This window comes from Lynx rufus, unplaced genomic scaffold (assembly GCF_022079265.1).
Source record: "Lynx rufus isolate CCGP_SWC_20201006 ecotype Redwood Valley unplaced genomic scaffold, mLynRuf1.p SCAF_13, whole genome shotgun sequence".
Lineage (NCBI taxonomy): Eukaryota > Metazoa > Chordata > Mammalia > Carnivora > Felidae > Lynx > Lynx rufus.
In genome coordinates, this window is record NW_025814827.1 from 1,525,444 (window position 1) to 1,547,875 (window position 22,432).

The following is a 22,432-nucleotide window of genomic DNA, read 5'->3' on the forward strand; positions in this document are numbered from 1 at the left end:
AGAGAGAGAGGGAGACACAGAATCGGAAACAGGCTCCAGGCTCTGAGCCATCAGCCCAGAGCCCGACGCGGGGCTCGAACTCGCGGACCGCGAGATCGTGACCTGGCTGAAGTCGGACGCTTAGCCGACTGCGCCACCCAGGCGCCCCTGTGCTTCCTATTTTTCTTATTGTTACTTATGGTTTTTGTTAAAAAATACATTTTAAATGAAAAAACTCACTGGGAGAGCTCAATATCAGATGATAAAAGGAAAGAGTTAATGTGAGGATAGTTTAATAGAAATTATACAATATAATATGAACAATAAAGAGAAATTTTTTTTAATGTTTTTGTTTGTTTGTTTTTTGAGGGGTGGGAGGAAGGGGCAGACAGAGAGGAAAAAAGAGAATCCCAAGCAGGATTTTCACTATTAGTGCACAGCCTGATGCAGGGCTCAATCCCATGAACTGTGAGATCATGACCTGAGCTGAAATCAAGAGTCAGACACTTAACTGACTGAGCCACCCAGGCACCCCAAAATAAATTTAAAAAAAAATCAAGAGAGCTTCAGGAACCTGTGGAAAAACAACCAAAGGTCTTTTATCTATGTCACTGGTGTCCCAGAAGGAAAGGAAAAAGATTATGGTGCTAAAAAAACATTGGAAGAAATAATGTCTGAAATTCCCAAGTTTGGCAAAACACATAAATCTACAGATTAAATAAGTTCAGTGAACTCAACAAAGGATAAACCTACAGATCCTAATCAATCTGATGAAAACTAAAAAGAGAAACATAGCTTAAAACCAGCCAAAGAAAAACAACACTTTTAGGGAACTGATTTGAATGACCATGAATTTCTCATCAGAAACCATGAGGCCAGTATGAAGTGGCACAGTATCTTTAAAGTACTGAAAGAAAAGAACTGTCAACCAAGAATTCTATATTCAACAAAAATGTTCTTCAGATACAAAAGTCAAAGACATTTCAGATGAAGAAGAACAACATAAAAGGTTGCCAGCAGGTATGCTATAAAAGAGCTGCTTTTTCTATTTTTCAGACAAAAAGAAATGTTATCAGATGGAATTTGGAAGATTAAAAATAAATAATGAAAAAGAGAAATGGTAAATATCTGGATAACTATAATAGACTATTCTCCTCCTCTTGAATTCTTTAAAATACGTTTGACAGCTAAAAGCAAAAATTACTTTACTGTCTGATGGAATTTTCAATGCATATAACGTAATATATAAGGTAACTATAACCTAACATGGGGGGAGGGAGGAAAGTCACCTATTTGGTGATATGGTTTCCACATTTTACTTGAAGTGGTAAAATACTGATTCTGAGTAGACTACAAAAAGCTTAATATGTACATTGTAATCCCTAGAGCATCTACTAATTTTTTTTTTTTTTACAAAGACATGCAGTAAAAAAACATAATAGGTAAATTAAATGGAAAACCAAAAGATGTTCAAATGAGGAAAGAAAGAGAAAATAGGACACAAAACAGAGGAAGCAAACAGAAAATAAATGGTAGACCTAAACTCAAACATATCAATTACATTAAATGCAAATTGTATAAACACACCATTTAAAAGAAACTGTCACAATGGATTTTAAAAATCATGACCTAAATATTTGGCATCTGCAACAGACTCATTTCAAAAAAATGATATAGGTGGATTAAAAGTAAAAAAGGAAGGTACCTGGGTGGCTCAGTTGGTTAAGTGTCTGACTCTTAATTTAGGCTCAGGTCATGATCTCATGGTTGTGAGATTGAGCTCCACATCAGACTCAGTGAGGAGTGTGGAACCTGCTTGGACTCTCTCCTTCTGTCTCTCTCCCTCCCCTGCTCATGAGTTCTCTCTCTCTCAAAATAAGTAATTTTTAAGTAAAAAGAAGGAAAAATATGAAATGAAAGCACTAATCAAAATAAAGCTGGAATGGTTATATCATCAAAGTAGACTTCAAAGTAAAGAAAATTGACAGGGATAAAGAGGAACCTTATATAATGATAAAAATGTCAATTCACTAAGAAGGTATAACCACTCTTAAATGAACCTAAAAAGATTCAAGATAGAAGAAGCAAAAACTGACAAATCTGAAAGGAGAAATAGATAAATCCATAAATTACAGCTGGACACTTCAATACTCCTCTCTCAGTAAACAGTGGACAAAAAAATCAGTAAGGATATAGAAGAGCCACACAATACTATCAATCGATGGAAATGGACATTCATAGAATGCTTTATCCAACAACAGCAGAACATACAGTCTTTTCAAGTGTACAACATTTACCAAGATATGCCATAACCTAGATCATGAAAGAAATCTTAAGATATTTAAAAGAACAGAAATCATAATGAATGTTCTCTGACCTTAAGAAATAGAAAATAAAAGAAAGGTAACCGGAAACTCTCCAAACACTTGGAAAAGGTCTAAATAACCCTTCATTCAAAGAGGAAGATTAAAGGGAAATTAGAATTATAAAATTTCTGAATTTGTGGGATGCAGTTAAAGCAGTGCTTACAGGGAAAGTTATAGTATTAAATGTTTATATTACAAAATTAAAGTTTCAAACCAATAATCTAATAATCTAAGATTCTACCATGAAAAATTAGAATATGACAAAAATAAAACTAAAGCATGCAGAAGTAAAAAAAATAATAAAAGCTAAAGGCAGGAACATCTGAAATAGAAAAGAGGAAAACAATAAAACCTAAAGCTGATTCTTTGAAAATATTAACGATTTTATAAATTTCTAGTGAGACTGACAAAGAGAAGACACAAATTACCAGTATGAGGAATGAAAGATATCACTACAGACCTGGAAGATATTAAAACAGTATGAACAATTCTACACACTTAAATTTGACAACTTAGATAAAACAGATCCCTTGAAAATCACAAGCCACGAAAACTCACCTGAGATAAAAACAGATACACTAAAGAGCCCTGCAACTATAAAAGACACTGAACTTGTAGGTAAAAAGCCTTCTACAACAAAACAAAACAAAACAAAACAAAACAACTCCAGTAGTAGTTGGTTTTACTCTTGATTTCTACCAAACATTTAAAGAAGAAATAATACCAGTTCTGGACAATATATTCTAGAAAGTAGAAAAGAAGGGAATACTTCCAATTGATTTTACGATATCTGCTTTATTCTAATGCCAAAACCAGGCAAAACAGCACACAATTCCCAAAGTCAATTAATCAAAACTAGACCAGTATGCCTAATGAACATAAATATAAAAACTCTCAGAAAAATGTCAGCAAATCAAATCCAGTAATATATAAAAAGAATAGTGCACCCTAAACAAGTGGGGTTCACCCTAGGAATGTAAGTTCAATATTAAAAAATTAATCAATGTAACCCACCATATTAACAGCCCAAGGAAGAAAATTTGATAAAATCCAATACCTATTATAATGAAAACTCTCGGCCAACTAGGAATAGAACTTTAACATGATTAAAAGTCATCTACAGAAACCTACAGCTAACATCATACTTATAGTAAAAAATCAGCTTTTCCACCCAAATAGGGAATAAGACAAAGATGCCCACTCTCACCATTCATATTCCACAATATCCTGGAAGTGCTATGTTGTATTCAGTCTGCTAAAGGCAAAAGAAAGAAATTAAAAAGCATACAGATTAGGAAGAAATAAAATTGTGCCAATCTGCAGATGACATGAAGTTGTGTACATAGAAAATACCTAAGAACCTATAAAAAACCTCTTTGAATTAATAAATGAGTATGGTAAGGTTGCAGGATACAAGGTCAACACACAAAAATTAACTGCACTTCTCTATACAAGCAATACACAAATGGAAACCAATATTTAAAAATGCCTTTAACATCTGCAAAAAAAAAAGGAATAAAAATGAAATCCTAAGTGTACAAGTCTAAGAAAACAGATACAGCAACTGTATGCTAAGAACCATAAAATGCTAATGTGAGAAATCAAAGATCTAAATAAGTGGAGAGACATACTGTGTTCATTGAGTATAAGATCCAACATAGTAAAGATGTCAATTTTCTCCACAATGATCCACAGATGTGATAGAATTCCAAACAAAATTCTGATTTTCCCACTGAACAATGTATCATGAATAGTTTTCCATATCAATATGTATTCTTCTATAACCTTACTTTAAATGGCAGTATATTTTCATTTTCTAGATTTATCCTATTATTTACCCATTCCTTTATATTTTGATGTTTAAGTTGTTTCCAGATTTCATCCAATATTAGACATGCTTTAGTGAAGACACCCTCCTAACATAATCCTTGCAAACATCTTTATGTCCTAAATAGCACAGATACTTTTAATTTTAAAACCTCTGAAATAAATTGTATAAATGACCTCAGAAATGTTTTTTTTTTTTAATGTTTACTTATTTTTGAGAGATAGTGTGAGCACAAGCAGGGGAGGAGCAGAGACAGGGGGTAAGAGAGGATCTGAAGTGGGCTCTGCACTGAGGGCTTTGAGCCTGACGTGGAGCTCAAACTCGCAAACTGCAAGATCATGACCTGAGCCAAAGTCAGACACTTAACTGACTGAGCCACCCAGGCACCCGAGGAAGGTTTTTTATCTTTAAGTTTTGACTGAAAATCACTTCCTCTGAAAAACTCTCTCTGATTAGTACTTTCCCACTGTTCCATCTGTGTAACTATTTGGTCTCATTAAATTACTTGTTATATGTATTGGACCATATACTCTATTACTGCTTTAATAAGAAAGCAAGCCTGTAGGGTATCTACTTACAAAGTACATAATAAGTCTCAGAGGAAATCTGAGACAGGAGAAAATACACAGGGTAAAGATAAACTTATGAGCTATGAAATGGCTAACAAAGTTGGCATAGAAGGATGAGGTACTGGAATTAGTAGGTAACATACTATTTTCCATGAATAGAGTATATATTCTAATAATTTTTAGATTTTCCTATTGTTCTGGCTTGTGTGCCCATTAAAAGGCAGTGGCTGCAGGGAGTCTTTGCATTGTCTGTATTATCTCTGGAATTAGTAAAAAAAAGTTCAAGCTGTGGAAAATTTTGTCAAATTCTCCGTATTTCCAAAATTCCTATATACCGTCTCTAGATTTCTATCATGCCTCACTTAGAAAGCATGAAATCAAAGGCTAACTGATGTCTTCTGACAGAAAAGTATAACAGTAACTCAGAAATAATGCCTGTTGGGTTTTACTCCACCTGTGAAATACATTAAGAATAAAGTCTTAAAGTATGCATTTTCAGAATCTGACATCATTCACAAGCAATTAACTAATACAAATTAAGTCCAACATTGTGCATGTTTCACTAAGAAAAAATTAATTAGTTCTGTTAATTATGAATGTCATAGGGAAACCCAGCTGTGGACACTCTGATAGTGCTATTTATTTTTAGGAATCATTTGCTGAGAATCACCTCCTCTATGCCCCAAATATGATCTTAAAACATGGCAGCCCCTGGTATTGCTCATTTCCTGCAAGTATTAACCAAATATGCTATATTAGGAGCATATTTTACATAACTACACGTCAGACTAAATCTGAGCCAAGAATGGGAATGAATGTTACTCATATCTGATTTATATTTGGCAAAAACAGAGATATCAAAAGCTCCTGGTTTGAATGTCTACATACTATTTCCATGGCAACTGCCTAAACATTTTCCTCATAACACACAGCCATCCTAATTCTTTACATCCCATTATTTTTTCTACTCTCAGGGGAAAGCCTAATTTATTCCCCAGGGGTTGGGGGGGGGGGGAGATCAATGATCTTCTTAATCAGTGGCATTTGAAGAGTAGGTGGCACAGTTCTTTTTATGGAAAAGCAATTTCCACCAATGCTCTTGCTATGTAATAGAAGACTGAGGGAGAATAATAGTAGTACTTATTTTAAGGAAAGAGTGAGTACAAGTTGCAATGAAAAATCCTTCATAAGAGATGAGAATGTGCGTTAGAAGCCCACAGATGGTTGGCCAAAATGATCACATGCAACTCCAACTCCTCTTCTCCATGTGTAGAGTATCATGGAAACTCTTTTATGGGGAAGTGATCTTTCATTCCTACAGAGTTTTGACAGATTTTGGAAAAATTCCTCTGCTGCTTTCTTTATGTGATAGAGATTGTACAAAATGGCCAGCAACCAGAGGCAAGAGAAAGACTACCCACTTTAATGCAGATCAAATGACAGCTAAGAGGAAAGATAAAAGGGAACCACATCAGGTTCCTTCACTCTGTCTATTCTTTGAGCTTTAGGTAATTATCACAGATTCAAATGGCAGCAGATGGAAGACATCCCATATTGGATTTTATCTGACTATCAGATTAACAGCAATTTCTCAAAGTCCTCAAAGGGACAGTGAATCAATTAACATCCCTCAGTGGACTCAGAGCTCAGCGGGCTAGCAAAGGAAGCCTATTCAGGATGAATGTAAGTAGATATTAACTACTCTCCTTCTCTGGACACCAACCAGTGTGATAACACTTATCAATGTTTTGTTATTGTTTTTACATGATTCCCTCAAGGGGCCTATATAACACCCCTCAAGTCTAACATAGTTAAATGAAGCTTTATTTATTCATAATGTATATACATTTCCTATAACACATAATGCTTCTCAAATGATGAAGCTGTTTTCCAATAATTCCCTCTACCATTTTGATATTTCCATTCTTGGGGCAGTCTTCTTACTTTCTCTACATCTATAAGGTGAATTTCTTACCATCTCCTCTCTTTAATTTACCTCTGAGGCCCACATCAAGGCAAGAGCCAATACCCTTTTATTTTTGGTTTTGTTTTTAAGTGTTCAGTACTATTTATTGAAAAGATTAATCTTTCTTCCTGGATTGTTTCCACACCTTTGTCGAAAAATCCACCACATATGTATAGATCTATTTCTGAACTGCTTATTCTTTCCCATGGATCTATGTGTTTATTCTTTTAATAATCATATAATAATATACTGTTTGGTTACCTTAGTTTTACACTAAATCTTGATATCAAGTAGTCTGAGTCCTTCAATTCTGTTTCTACTCAAAACTGTTTGGGCTTTTCTTGTTCCTTTGCCTGTCCAAATAAATTTTAGAATCAGCTTGTCTATTGCTACAAAATGTTTCCTGCTGGGATTTTGATAGGGTTTTCATTCAATTTACAGAACAATTTGGGAGAATCAACATCTCAACAATATTGACTCTTTCAATAGTTGAGCACAGTATCCCTCTCCATAAATAAAATCTTCTTTGATTTCTTTAATCAGGGCTTTGTAGGTTTTCAGCACACAGACACTGAATATTTTTCATTTGATTTATACATATTTCATATTTTATAGTACCATTATAAATGGTGTTTTCTAAAATTTAAACTTCCAATTGTTAATTACTAGTATATAGAAATAGGATTTATTTTTAAATCTTTTTCTTTTAATGTTTATTTTCGAGACACACACACACACACACACACACACACACACACACACACACAGCATGAGCAAGGAAGGGGCAGAGAGAGAGACAGAAACAGAATTCGTAGCAGGCTTCAGGCTCTGAGCTGTCAACACCAGAGCCCAACGTGGGATTCAAACTCATAAGCTGTGAGATCATGACCTGAGCTGAAATCAGACACTTAACCAACTGAGCCACCCAGGAGCCCCTGATTTATTTTTATATAATGACTTTGTATCCCATGACTTTGGTAAATTTACTTATTAATAATAAAAACAGATTTTTGGGGGTAGATTCTTCAGGATTTTCTACATAGAAAATTATTTCATTATTTTATTTGCAAATATATTTATTTCTTCCTGTTCAATCTGTCTTCATTTTCTTTTTCTTCCCTTATAGAACTGGCTATGACCTCTAGTACAATGTTGACATTCTTGCCTTGTTTCCATATTAGGAGGAAAACATTCCATTTTCTATCATTAAGTATGATATTAGCTATAGGATATTTATATTTTCCCTTTACCAGGTTGAGGAAATTCCTTCTATTTCTAGTTTGTTGAGAGTTCTCTATCATGAATTGATGCAATATCTAACTACTGAGATAATCATGTTTTTTTTTTCCTTTTTGTTGATATGTGAATTGCACTGATTTGTTTTTGAAGATTAAAACGGTCTATTCCTGAAATAAGGCCTACTTAATCATAATTTATGACTTCTACCTTTTGCTATTTTTTATTTGCTAATATTTTGTTAAAGACTTTTGAGCCTGTGTCTATAGTTTCCAATTTTGTAGTTTCTTTAGGTTGTTTTGATATCATGACAACACTGACTTAGTAAAGAAGTCTATTTTACTTTTTTATTTCCCTGCCATTTGTGTAGAATTGATATTATTTCTTCCTTAAATGTTTGGTAGGATTTGCCAGTAAAGGCATCTGGGCTTACAGTTTTCTTTGCACTGAGTGGAAAGTTTTAAACCTCAAATTCAATGTCTTTAATTATACAGGACTATTCAAGTCACCTGTCTTTTCTTAAGACCTTTGGTAGTTTGGGTCATTCAAAAACTTTTTCCATTTAAGCTTTTTAATTTATAGGCCCAAAGTTTTGTCCGTATTTTCTCTTGATGGATATTTAAATTTTTTCTGCCTTTTGGCTACTGTGGGTAGTATTGCTATGAACATTTGTATACACATTGTTGAAACCCTGTTTTCAATTATTTTGAGTATACGTCTAGAAGTGAGATTGCTGGGTTATCTGATAATTCCAGGCTTAACTTTTTGAGGGACCACCTAACTTTCACAGCAGCCGAAACATTTCACATTCCCACCTGCAATGTATAAAGGTTCCAATGTCCTCACATCGTTGCCAACAATGCCATTTTCCGTTTTTTGTTTGTTTTTTTTTAACCTCGGACACATGCCTGATGATTTGGGGATGGTGTACATAGGAGTCCAAGAGTCCTAGCGATTTTCCATTCTTGATGGATGGGCAGGGGGTAGAAAAGAAATGCTATTTAAGAAATCTATCTGGAAATGAAGATAGTGACTGTATTTCTCCCATTTTGCATCTAAGCAAAGCATCTGTGTCTTGTTTCCTTTTAAACTTTCCTCATATGAAACTTACCTGCCAGTTATACAATGGCCCATTATATACCATCAGAAGCTACAGTACCAGAATGTTCTACGTTTTCTTCCCTTTCTATACGCCAAACCATCAGAAGGACACAAAAGCTGGGCCTGATTCCAAGAAGAATGATTTCTTAGGGATCAATAGTTTCCTTCCATTTTTACAATTTGGCAATTTTAGATAAGCTTTTCTGTGACTGTGCGCCAAAACGGTTAATCTTTAAAATATATAAGCCAGAATGATAATACCATTTTCTCTCCTCCATTATTCAGTTGCTACTACATGGGGACAACTACTTCAGAATTAAAGTTATCAGAAGGATTGAAAATAACTAGCTTGTTGGTTAGAAGCATTCTTACAAATTTCCGGTTTTTCACTATTATAAGAGCATGGTAGGTGACTTTTCCTTCTAGTAACAGAAACATGGGGGTTCTCTGCGTCTATTATGCTCTTCAATTGCCTCCTATGTTTCGTGGTGTTCCAGCTGAGTGTCATTAACTTAAAATATTTACTGCTAATTACAGCTGGCACAATGAATCCAAGGACAAAAATATGTTCTCAACACCTACAGTAATCTTCACAATTCCTGCAGATTCCTCTCTCTCCCTCCATCATTCCATGCCCACGGCCAGGCCTTTGGTGAAAGGACTTCTAAACTCTTCTCAAAGTTCAGATAAACATCCTCTTCCTGGGTCATCTTGTCACAGTGTTTTCAGAGGCCACCTCTTCCCACACAGCACCACTGGCTTACTACATAGCATCATTATCTTCTTGCCAATAATACATGTCTAGAGGAAGAATTGCTACCACATGATACAGTCATTTCTTGCTCATTGGACTATACTAGAGAATATTTCTAATTTCAGTAGTAAAAAATTGTAAAAATCTAATGTTACAGAAGATGCAAGTCCACAAGAATAACTGTTTTCCCGACACATCTTTAAAGATATATTTGAAAAGGTGCACCTGGCTGGTTCCGTCGGTAGAGCATGCGACTCTTGATCTCGGGGTTGTAGGTTCAAGCCCCACATTGGGTTAGACATTACTTAAAAATAAAATCTTAAGGGGCACCTGGGTGGTCAGTTGGTTAAGCATCCGACTTTGGCTCAGGTCATGATCTTGCAGTTCATGGGTTTGAGTCCCACATCGGACTCTGCACTGACAGTGTGGAGCCTGCTTGGGATTCTCAATCTCTCTCTCTCTCTGTGTCCCCTCACTCATGTACGTGTGCACTCTCTCTCAGAAAAAAATAAAATAAAATTTTAAAAAATATGTATTTTTAAAAATATGTATGGGTGTGTGTGTGTATACACACACACACATATATACACACACATGCATATATATATATATGTATATATATATACATATATATATATATATATATATATATGAAAAGCTACATAATGATGGAATTACATTCTTCCAAAACATAATGCAGATTTACTAAGATGACAGCAGCACTTTGGGTAGCAAGAAGAGAACAAAGCCACAACCACAAATCTCCACAACTGCCTAGAGTATACTATCTACTCCACTGTGTTCTATTTTAATTTGAACTTATGTGAAAAAATACAATAAACATCACGCATCAATGAAAGATGCAAAACTATATCAATGAAAGATGCAAAAGTGCAAATGCAAAATGTCATCATTTACACTGCATATTGTTTGTGAATACACACGTAAGAATATATTTCACGAACCTCGTAGAACATTTTCTCTGGAAGAAGGAGGATAGGAATGAGATTGGAGAGTGATATAAAGAGGGTTTCAAGTGTTCCTAAATTGTTTTATTTCTTTAGCAAGAATGACAGAATGTTAGCATTCATTTAATTCTTGGCGGTGAGAGAACAGGTGCTTGTTAGATGATTCTAAATTTTTCTTAATTCTTGGAAATTTTCATAATAAAAAAATTGTTAAAAGAAATAACACCTGGTTATGTTGTAGCTTGAAGTAAAGCAGAATTATAAACAAAGAAAACATGAGGAAGAACCTTCTTTCTTGGAGGAACATCTGACCAAAATAACATTTTATATATTTTAGTATATAGTTTGAGAGAATACTTGAAGTGATACTGTAATTTCTGAGTAATTTTGGGGCAAGTACATTTGTTTCCAAGGGCTTCCATTTCCTTTTATGTTAAGCAAGGACATTGAAATAAAATATTTCAGATAACCTCTTCAACTTTAAAAGTCTGTGACTTTCCCCCCCTAGAAAAGGTAAGTATATCTTGGCACATGTTATTCCCTTTGCCTATAATTCTTTTTCTCTAGCTTGTTCCCTGGCAGTAAAGTCCTATTTATCCAGTAACAATTATGAAAGATACTTCTGTGCTTTGGGAAACCTTCCCTCACTCTTCCCAGGTAGGAAAAGCACTGTCACAATTCTCGGTCATATTTCCATTAACCACTTGATACACTGCTACATCTCTTTATATGTTTGCCTGCCCTGCTAGATAGTGAGCCTCTGAGGACAGGACTTATACTATATACCCTTCTTTATGTATCCCTTGTATCTTCCACAGTGACATGCTTACAGCCAAGAGAGGCTATATATACAAACCACTTGATACTATGTTAGCACAAAATAGTTTTAAAAATTTTTACCTATTGCAAATATTATTTTTCCCAAGTAAATATCTGATTACTGAAAGAGCTAGTAATACGAAATGGCATGAAGTAAATGTGTGATGAATGAATGAATCAGTAATACAAAATGGCATGAAGTTCACTCCATTAGTCAGGTATGTTGATAGTCCCACAAGAAGGTAGGGGTGTAACCCAGAAGATCTCTCACTCCACAGGATCATTTTGAATTTTACAGCCTCAGTTTAGAAAGCCAGAATGTAACAACTTTTGTTTTATTTTTGTTTTTCCTCCTAACACACAGCTTCCTTTTCTGGGGAGGTGAAACACTCTTCTTACTTAAGCAAAATCTCAGAAAATTAAGATTCACTAAACCTTGGACTGAAAAATGGCTATAAATGAGTAAAACATTTGATTATATATGTTTGCGTATCATGCAATTGCTGAAACATTCACTCAACCCGTCCTCAAATGGGGACTGGCTATAATTCTTATGGTGGAGGGGGACAGAGGGACAGTGATAATGGGGAGGAAAGAAAGAACTTGGTAGAAAATGGCAAACCATACATGAAAAATCTTGCTGGGATTTGAGGAACTGAGTTAAACCTATACATTCATTTGGGGGAAACTGGTTATATTTAATATGCTGAGTCTTGGTGATAGGCTTAATCGTCTTAAACCCTGATGATAGGTTACCATACTTAGTTTTCTACACTTAGAATAAGAATCTACATTTAGAATAAGAATCTATATGAAGGGACTATATACAAATTTAACAGAAAATTTATGCCATTAAGATAAATTGGTCTCTGGATTCATTACTATTTTAGTCTTTAGTGATAGTATCAGTTTCTGAGACTGAAAACCAATGAAGAACTTCTGGTGATAAAGAGAAAAGAAAAAGGCAAAGAAGACTTCAAGGGAGAAGAGCTGACCAGGGAGGTCAGTTTTGCATTTTCCCCCACTCGTATCTACTATCTTTCTCTGTCCTGTAAGTCTCGATCTCAAATAAAATGTGGGTCTACTGAGATCATCTTGAAGTAACTTAGCCTTCATTTAGGAATGGATTATTGTTTTTATTACATAATAACTAACACTTTTAAAATATAATCAAAATAATGATAAATTCCTGACAAAATAAAATTGGTGCTGCAAAAGAAACATCATATGTGCCTCAAGGGAGCTGAGATGAGGATGCTACTTGTTATCTGAGATGAGGATGAACTTGTTATCTACCGCTGCACAAAGAAGCAACCGCAACACGTGGTAGTGAACATTTGTAAACCAAAACACATCTCTGATGAAGAGCTCCAGCTGTGAAGTCAGACAGAACTGGCTCTACCTCTAACTAGTAAACTTGATGTGGGGCAATTTACTTAACTTCTCTGAGAACGTGTTTCCTCATATGTAAAATGGAGCTATCTAATAATAAGACTCACATCAAATACAGTTGTGAAACTTGAGAATGCATATTAATCACTAATCCCAATGTTTGGCATATGATGATCACTCAATACACATTAATTACTGTTATTTTTTTAAGTTTTATTTTATTATTTATTTTGAGAGAGACAGAGAGACAGAGAGAGTGCATGCACACACACGAGTAGGGAAGAAGCAGAGAGAGGGGTAGAGAGAATCCTAAGCAGGCTCCGTGCTGTCAGCGCAGAGTCCGACATGGGGCTGGATCTCACAAACCACGAGATCATGACCTGAGCTGAAATCAAGAGTCAGATGCTCGGGGCGCCTGGGTGGCTCAGTCGGTTAAACATCTGACTTCGGCTCAGGTCATGATCTCGCTGGGTTTGTGAGTTCGAGCCCCGTGTCAGGCTCTGTGCTGACAGCTCAGAGCCTGGAGCCTCCTTCAGATTCTGTGTCTCCTCCTCTCTCTGCCCTTCCCATGCTCATGCTCTGTCTCTCTCTGTCTCTCAATAATAAATAAACATTAAAAAAAAATTAAAAAAACAAAAAAAGAGTCAGATGCTCAACCAACTGAGCCTCCCAGGTGCCCCACTGTTATTTTTAATTCCTTTTTGTCTGGGGAAATTGTACACAGGCCTCCCTCCATAAGGACAGTTTTGCAAACAAAGGTGATGTAGAGGATGTTCTAAAGGTCTACCAAGCTTTACAAATTTAAGATTCTAGATGGATATATTGTTTAGAGTAGTCTTGCTATCTGCAAGAACATATCCCCTACCCTAAGAACCATAATTTTAAGCTCATAAAATGAATTTAGATAAAACTGGGTGTTTGATTCTACTTTTAACCTAGCTGGAATGTCTTTTAAATTTTAGCCTCTTCAACGTGGCCATGATAGTTTGCACCATTAGAAATCTGGATTTCAAATTTGTACAATTAGAAATCCAGTTATTCACACAATTAGAAATCGAATTCCATTCCCTATTCAAATGCCATAGATTTGGGATTTTGGAGGCACTCAGCTTGAGTGCGGCCAGCAAAATTAAATATGTAAATACAGCTGATCTTTTTAAATTCTATATACTTCATGGATGTGAGTTACATGACTTCTGAACTGGGCTATTTGGGAGAATCAGTGCAGTTCTTTTATTTTGTAGTGAGGTCAAGTTGTATTCCAGTTTGCTTCTGGATGACATTATAACCCACCACCACCACCAAAAAAAAAGGAAAAAATTGTAGTGAAAAAAGTAGAAATTAATGATTGGAAATACCTAGTATCTATAGATTTCAATGATCTCATTACTGGTTACCAAAAATACTAAAAGAAGGATTTAATGGAATTAAGAGTTTGATAAGGAGTGGTAAAGGTACCAGTAAAAATTTTGACAATATTGTTTTTTTTTAATGTTTAATGTATTAATCTCATTAATAAAACTGTTGGCTATATAAGATTATAGAATCAGACATAATTAAATGGGGAAAGAAAACTTAGATCATCACCGAGAAAGACAGAAATTTGATGACTTTCTATGTATTATCTTCCCTGCATAAGTTAACACTCAGTACTTTAATTTCTGTTGTGTTTCAAAAGTTGCTTTCTTCAACTTTATTTTTTAATGGTTGAGAAATATAAAGAATTTACTGGACATTTAGAAAGGGCTAAATGCTGCTACGTGGGTGGTTGTGGCAAGAACACAGAAAAGTTCTAACTAGAGGTTTAAACCAGCAATTGGAAAAGTTTTTTAAAAAATCGATGTTCAGGCATTTTTTAAAATCAAGGTTAATGTTAGCATAGGAAAGAATAATGAGAACATCGTTCTTGTTAAATTATTCCAAATTTTTCTTAATTCTTGGAAATTTTCATAATAAAATTGTTAAAAGAAATAAAAATAACACCTGGTTATGTTGTAGCTTAGAAGTAAATCAGAATTATAAACAAAGAAAACATGAGGAACAACCTTCTTTCTTGGAGTAATGTCTGACCAAAATAACACTTTATAAATGTTAGTATATAGTTGAAAGAATATATTTATCCTGGGTTACATTTCTCAGTTTGAATAATTCTCTTGAAACAGGCCTTGTATTCCTTAGAATTATTAGGACTAGCAATTGATACTGTATTTGATTGATTTTTCACATCTGCACTTTACCAGAGGGACTTAGTTTTAGTCAATTGTACCCATTCACTACCAAGATATAGTGACTCAAATAAACAAATGATTATCCATCAAAATCAAAGTAGTACACTTCCAATGAATTACAGTTCTAAATGTTCACTAGGATGCTTTTTAAAAATTAGCAAACATTTGAATCTTACAAAACGCACTGAAACAATTATGGCTGAAGATCAAGGAGATTTAAGAAGACTGACAAGGAATCTTAAGTCTTTCTACAGTTGCTTTCCACTCTACTTAAAATGTAATAGTCCTTGTAATTTCACAAGAAGAAATAAATTTATAATTTTTTCCAGTTTTTTTCCTTCTTTTCTACTCTGGATTCTTGTTTCTTTTTTTGTTTGTTTGTTTTTACAACTCTAAATTCCTGAGAAGGATGGGCAAAGGAGAGAATAATGATTAAATAAAAAGATGTCAGATATGAAGGCAAAAAGATCAAGAGATCAGACACCAAGTAAGGAAACTAAAAATAACATGAAATAAAGTTCAGAAAATAAGACTAAAAAACCTCTGCATATGTGATAGCATGCTACCACTTAATATTGCCTGAGCTGTTTCTGTGAAAGGAAAAGTATTTGGTCAAGAATGGACCTATAAATATACTAGTACTATGCTATATTTCTACTCAAATAAGCTTATTTGTTTCTAAGAAGTTCATAACCTGGGGGAAAAAAACAATTCTTTTGAGCAATATCAAGGCCAAACATTAAGGGCCAAAACAAAGACCTGACTATGCTAAATAAGTCATAAAATTATCAGCTATCTATACTTTGGTATTTGTAAGGTAAATATTTAAATTTAAAAAGAAATCCTTTCAAGTTCTATAAAAGTTCTTGGTGGAAGTGTAACACTATATGAAAATTCTGGTTACCGTTTAAATTTGCAGTTCTTCATCCATTATGGTGACAAAGGTGGTTTTAGCAGCTATCATTACATTCGTTTACAGTTTCAAAGTGCTTTGGGTCCTTCCAGGATGAATGTACTTTCTTCCTTGCCTCTCATTCCTTAACTTATTTTCAGAAGACAGCAATGTTTACTGCAAGAGAGAAAAATAAAGTAAAGCTAAATTGGAGAATAAACTAGTTTTAAATATACTAGACATTTTTCTTTCCTTTAAGATATTCTTAATTTCACCCTCAGTCAACGGTTATAATTAGTCTTATTCATTTAAGAAGTAACTTCCTTACTTAGGTGGAGGCATGGACAGAATCCTATACCCTCAATAACAATCTATGTCATACCTAAGACCCAAGTAATTTATAAGACTCAAACTAGCACCAATGTACTTGAAACTTTCTAGGATTTCATGTGATTGTCTTTGAACACCTGTTTTGAGCTATGTAAGAGCCAAATGTAAGAGCATTAATTGAATGAGAAATATTAAACCCAACTTCATCTTTATAAGAACCCAATTCTAAAAGTATCAATGTCTAATTCTGATACAGCCTTTGTAAAATATGAAAGTAAGTATCTCCAAATGCAAAAATGTTTCTAGCTACTTTGCAGTTTACTTTAGGCTCAAGTATGAAATATATTTATAATTTGGCATACAGGAAATCACCTAAAATTAAATGAATAAATTCCCATCTATTTCTGACTCTGGAGCACCAATTATATGTATTTTCAAACTGGCACAACCTCTAATTTGTTTTCTATATAACACCAAATATAAGGAAAATAACTCTAAGAGTTAAGTAGAAAGAGAAAGATAAATGTAATTACTTTTAAATGATTCCTGATTGTGATTACATAATACAGAATTGAACCTTTCAATAAATGCTTAGAACAGAAAGGTATTTTGAAACAGGAGTTTTCATTTGTGCACCATATCAAACAATATCAAACTCCAACATAGTTGGATTATCCATGATCAAAGGACTACCCAATGTTCTCACAGTGCTTATATCTCCTCTTCATGTGGTACAAAATAACATTAAGCAGTGTGTAGGAGAAATATTACCAAGAATATATATATGTGTATGTATATATGTAACCAATATGCAGATGAAATAATGATGCCCAGGATAACACACACAGTGGCAAAATTACTCCATCTTCTTTCCATTATTAAATGAGTCTTTTGAGAAGAAAAATGCAATTTATGCCAATTTTAACTGTGAAATCTGAAGATGGGAAAAAATTGAACACATGGGTATACAAATATTGGTAATCTAGAAAAGTACATCGTAATAGAAAAGTGATTTTTCCAAGGGTAGGTGTTTGGTCAGTGGCAAAACTGAAATGAACACCTAAATTTCCTCACTCTCTCCTAAAGCAGTGTTCTACTATCCTTCTATAATCCATCTGCATTCTTGTCCTCTCGGCCCCCTTAGTTATTTTTTCTGAATCATTTATTCTTGGACTTGTAGGTATTCTATCATAATATAGCCATTAACACTTATCCAACAATGTAAGAGACAAAGAGACATAAACAGTGTTTAATCAAATCTTAACAGTTTATATGTGCAATCTGTAGACAGGATAGAGTTGGGTCTTATATTTTTATCCAGTCTGAAAATCTCTGACTCCTAATTGGAGAGTTTCGTTTATCAACATGTAATGTGATTATTGAAATGACTGAGTTCAAAGCTACCAATTTCTATTTCTATTCTTCTCTGCTTTTTGTTTTGTTCCTGTCCTACCTTTTCCTGCCTCAATTTCAGTTAATCAAATATTTGTAATGTTTTACTTTAATTGCTCTATAATTCTTTGTACTGGGGGAGGGTGACACTAAGAATTATAATATGCACCCTCAAATTTCCACAGTTTAAAGCTAATACTGAATATCATGCAAAGCATAAGAAACTTGTAGTAGTATAATTCCATTTACTACAAACCCTTTTTGTTAATGGTTATCATATTATTCTACTTATATTATAAACCCATAATAAAATGGTTTTAACTTTTAAGAAGTCAGTTTAAAAAAAAAGAAGTCAGCTTTCTTTTAAAAACAGTAATGGAAGAAAAAATAAGATATTTTTTCATATTTATCATTCTTTGTGGTCTTCAGTTCTTCTGTAGAACAGACTTTCCATTTGATATCACTGCACTTCAGCTTAAAAACTTTCTTTAATTATTTCTTACACAGCAAGTCTGCTGACAATGAATCATCTAATTTTTTTGAATCACCTTCATTTTTGAATAACATTTATGTTAAGTATAGCATTCTGCGTTGAAAGGTTTTCTTTCTTGCTTACAGCTCTTTCAAGATATCATTCCATAGTTTTTTTGGCTTCCATTATTCTGATAAGTCAGCAGTCATTAATATTATTGTTTCTTTTGTTTTCAAGATTTTCTCTTTATCTTTGGTTTTCAGGAGTGTAACCATATTATGTGTCTAGATTTAGTTTTCATTTACTTTGGGTGGGGGGAACGTTTACTGAACTTCTTGGCTCTGCAAATTAGTGTTCTGTTAAATCTGAGAAATTTTCAGTCTATTTATTTTTTAAAATTTCTGTTCCATCTTTTTTCCATGTTGGTTTTCAATATACATAAGGTTGACTGCTTATAATCCCACTGGTCACCAAGGTTCTGTTTGGTTGGGTTTTTTTGTTTGTTTTGTTTTATTTTGTTTTAATCTTTTTTCCTCTTTGTTCTTCAAATAGGATAATTTCTACTGATCTATCAAGGCCCTTTCTTCTGTCATCTCTTATCTGCCATTAAATCTATCGAGTGAATTTTTAATTTCAGGTATTGTATTTCCAGTTCTAGAATTCCCTTTTATTTAAAAAAAAATAGTTTCTACCTCTGTCTGCAGAGAAAGTCTGTATTTTCCTTCATTATGTCCTCCTTTTCCTTTAAGTTCTTGACCATATTTATAATAGCTCATTTAAAGGTATTGTCACTTAACTAACATCTGGATTGACTTTTTTTTTAAACTATGGATAATATTTTCCTAGTTTTTCACATGATTAATAATTTTTGATTGTATACTGGACAATATGGATGATATGATATAGAAACTCTGTACTTTGTTATCTTCCTTTGAAGTGCATTGATTTTTCTTCTAATAGGAAGTTAAACACTGGCTGATCATCTTGAACTTATGGATGGTTGGTTTTACACTGTTAGGGAAGGTATGCTTCAACTTTGTCCTCCATCCTAGAATAAATCCCTTAGGCCTTACAGTCGTTACTTCTAAGACAGGAAGGACCCTTCTAAGATTCCAACAAAAATCCGAATGTGTCTAATAGGACTCAAACTCCAAATCTGACTAGAAATATCACCTCAAATACCACTTTCCACTAGGCTCTATGGCGTCTCCTCTACACATGTGAATTTAAAGATGAACCAAGGAATTAAAAAGAATACAAATGCAAATGTTAGGGATTTTCACCACTGAATTCCAGAACAACCTGCATGACTTGAATGGGGTTGTGGATTCAATGTTACTAACCTATCAATATTGAGTTCTTGATTGTGATAATTTTATCTTACTCTCAAATGATTCAGGAAAAATTATTCTTACAACTGGTGTGTAATTTCAAATTATTACAAATTAAAAAGAAAAAGTTAAATGTATCAATAAACCCTATTACATTTCCAAAATGTTTTCAGTGAAAGGCTAATACAGCTATATGCTTAAAGAGGAAGTAGTTCTGTAGTGAAATAAAGTGGGGTAAAGTTATCATTATATTCGTTTTTAGCAATTCACAATACATGTTAGCATATCGAATATTTCTACAAATCATGCATTAGAGATACTTCCATTTATTCATCTTTCCAACCACATAATGAAATGCAATGTTCTAGAGATAGAGGTAATAATAGAGGCAAGATCTCCTTTCACAGATTTTACACTGTAATACAGAAAGAGACAAATAAATAAATAAACTAATTTCAGATGGTGTAAATGCTCTGAAGAAAATAAAACTGGGTATTAGAGAGAGATTAGGAAGGTGTAGATACTTTTAGATAGTGCATCAAGGAAGGCTTCTCAGTAGATGATGTTCAAGTTACAACTGAAAGAAATGAGCCAAACATGGAATGATTTAGAATGTTCTAGGCAGAGGATATAGATATCAAAAGACAGAAATGAGCTTGTAATGTTCATGGAAAAAAGTTTCTAATTTATCCAAACAATTAAGAATTTGTGAGAAAAATCTCTTGATTACTACACCCTTCAAAGAACATGATCAGAAAGTACAAACTTCCAGTTATAAAATAAATAAATAATAGGGATGTAATGTACAGCATGGTGATCATAGTTAATAATACTGTATTGCATATCTGAAAGTTGCTAACAGTAAATCTTAAAAGTTCCCAACACAAGAAAAAAAATTCTGCAACTATGTATGGTGATGGATGTTAACTAGACTTATTGTGGTCCTTGTGCCATATATACAAATATAGAATCATTACGTTGTATACCTGAAACTAACATATAGATTCACCTATTGCACACATCAGGTATACTTCCTTAAAAATGTGAAAACTGTGCTGATTTTAAACCTATTTATTAATTCTTATATAATGACAACAATAAAATAATGTTTATTTTAAATTCTTAACTTAGTTTTCTAACTATGCAAAATGCCCAAGGAACCTCTGATGTAACCTGTGACACCAAAAATCTGTCAAAGCACCATCGGCTCAGTATTGTGTGATCTTGTTTACTTTGCTATTTAACAGTAGACAACAGTTCAAATAAAAATGTCACTTGGAATTAAAACATTACAGTCTGCTAAGAATCCTACAACTTACTTGAGAGCTTTTTAATCATTTAGAGCAGGGACTGTCAAACCATGACCCTTGGGCCAAATGCGACCAGCCAGCCATTTGCTTATGTAAGGCCCACAAGGTAAGAATAGCTTTTACATTTTTAAGCAGTTGGGGAAAAAGGTCAAAAGATGCTAAAATTTGAGATGTAAAAATTATATGAAATTCAAATTTTGTTGTCTAGAAATCAAGTTTTATCAGAACACAGCCAGCTCATTTTTAATATACTGTTTATAGCTGCTTTTATACTACAAAGGCAGAGTTGAGTTGTTGTGACAGGGACCATGTGGCTCACAAAGTCTAAAATATACACTATTTGGCTCTTTACAGATAATGTTCGACAGTTCCTGACTAAAGTATACCGAACATGTTTATACTCTACAATGAAACAATTTATATTTTAAAACATTACATCAACTGATTTATTCATCAGTCCATTAGTCTTTCATGTTTCTACTTAAGTGTTAAATAATAATTTTATATTTAAAATGACCATCCCAAGGGTGCCTGGGTGGCTTAGTCAGTTAAGCATACGACTTCGGCTCAGGTCATGATCTCAGGGTTCATGAGCTCAAGCCCAGCATCAGGCTCTGTGCTGACAGCTCAGGGCCTGGAGCCTGCTTTGGATTCTGTGTCTCCCTCTCTCTCTGCCCCTCCCCCGCTTGTGCTCACTCGCTCCCTCTATCTCAAAAATAAATAAACATTAAACAAATTTTTTTAGTAAAAAAAATAAAATGAATAAAAAATAAAAAGACCATCCCATAATATTGAGAGAATTTTTACATAATCAAAAATTCATTTTCCTAATTTGTGAAATTTATGAGGTATGATAAATCATTTCCTTGGGTCAGGTTCTGATTTAAAATTTGTAACGGACTCTGAATTGTAAAATAAATAAACATTCCTACAGTTGATACAAGATCATTAATAACAATACTGAGGAAAAGTGAAATCAATGGTTAAACACTGGGTAAAAAAAAATAATTGCTTGAGAACTTCAGAAGTTTTTAAAGGTGTTAAGTATTAAAATTTATTTTAGAATGGTTCAACTTCCATTTCTGACCATGATGGATTAAGCAGTCTAGAATAATCCCCCAATGCAATCAACTAGAACACGGTAAAATATAGGAAAGGACTATTTTCAGATACAGGCAGTGCAGGACTGTTATCCTTGAAAAAAGAGAAGCAAACAAGGCAAGCCCTACCATCACCCAAGGCTCTCAGCCAAGAAGTAATTTACCACTCCTGAGCAGCAGGGAGGAGGAACCCAGACAGAACCTGGCAATCTTGGTGACTTGAGATAGAGAAAAAAGTACAAGGAGGCCAAGGTGGCTAGAATTTATGGGGCAGAGTTCCAGAGAAGAAAGAGTTCCAGTAATTTAAATGAGAGTTCCCTAGAGTATTTAGCTAAATAAAAACCTGTGGATGAGAAGGGTAAAATTTCTTTAGACCAGCCAACAAGAATTTCTAAGGAA

General features: G+C 33.9%; 1 protein-coding gene across 2 annotated transcripts in view; it reads right to left on the reverse strand.

Annotated features, from left to right (window-relative positions):
* PEAK1 (pseudopodium enriched atypical kinase 1) overlaps nt 1–22,432 on the reverse strand; it is a 190,073-nt gene that overhangs the window by 146,708 nt on the left and 20,933 nt on the right. For both annotated transcript variants that reach the window (XR_006961219.1, XM_047074749.1), the window contains exon 2: nt 16,111–16,275. The gene's annotated coding sequence lies outside the window, so the exon portion shown is untranslated. The remainder of the gene's footprint in view (nt 1–16,110; nt 16,276–22,432) is intronic.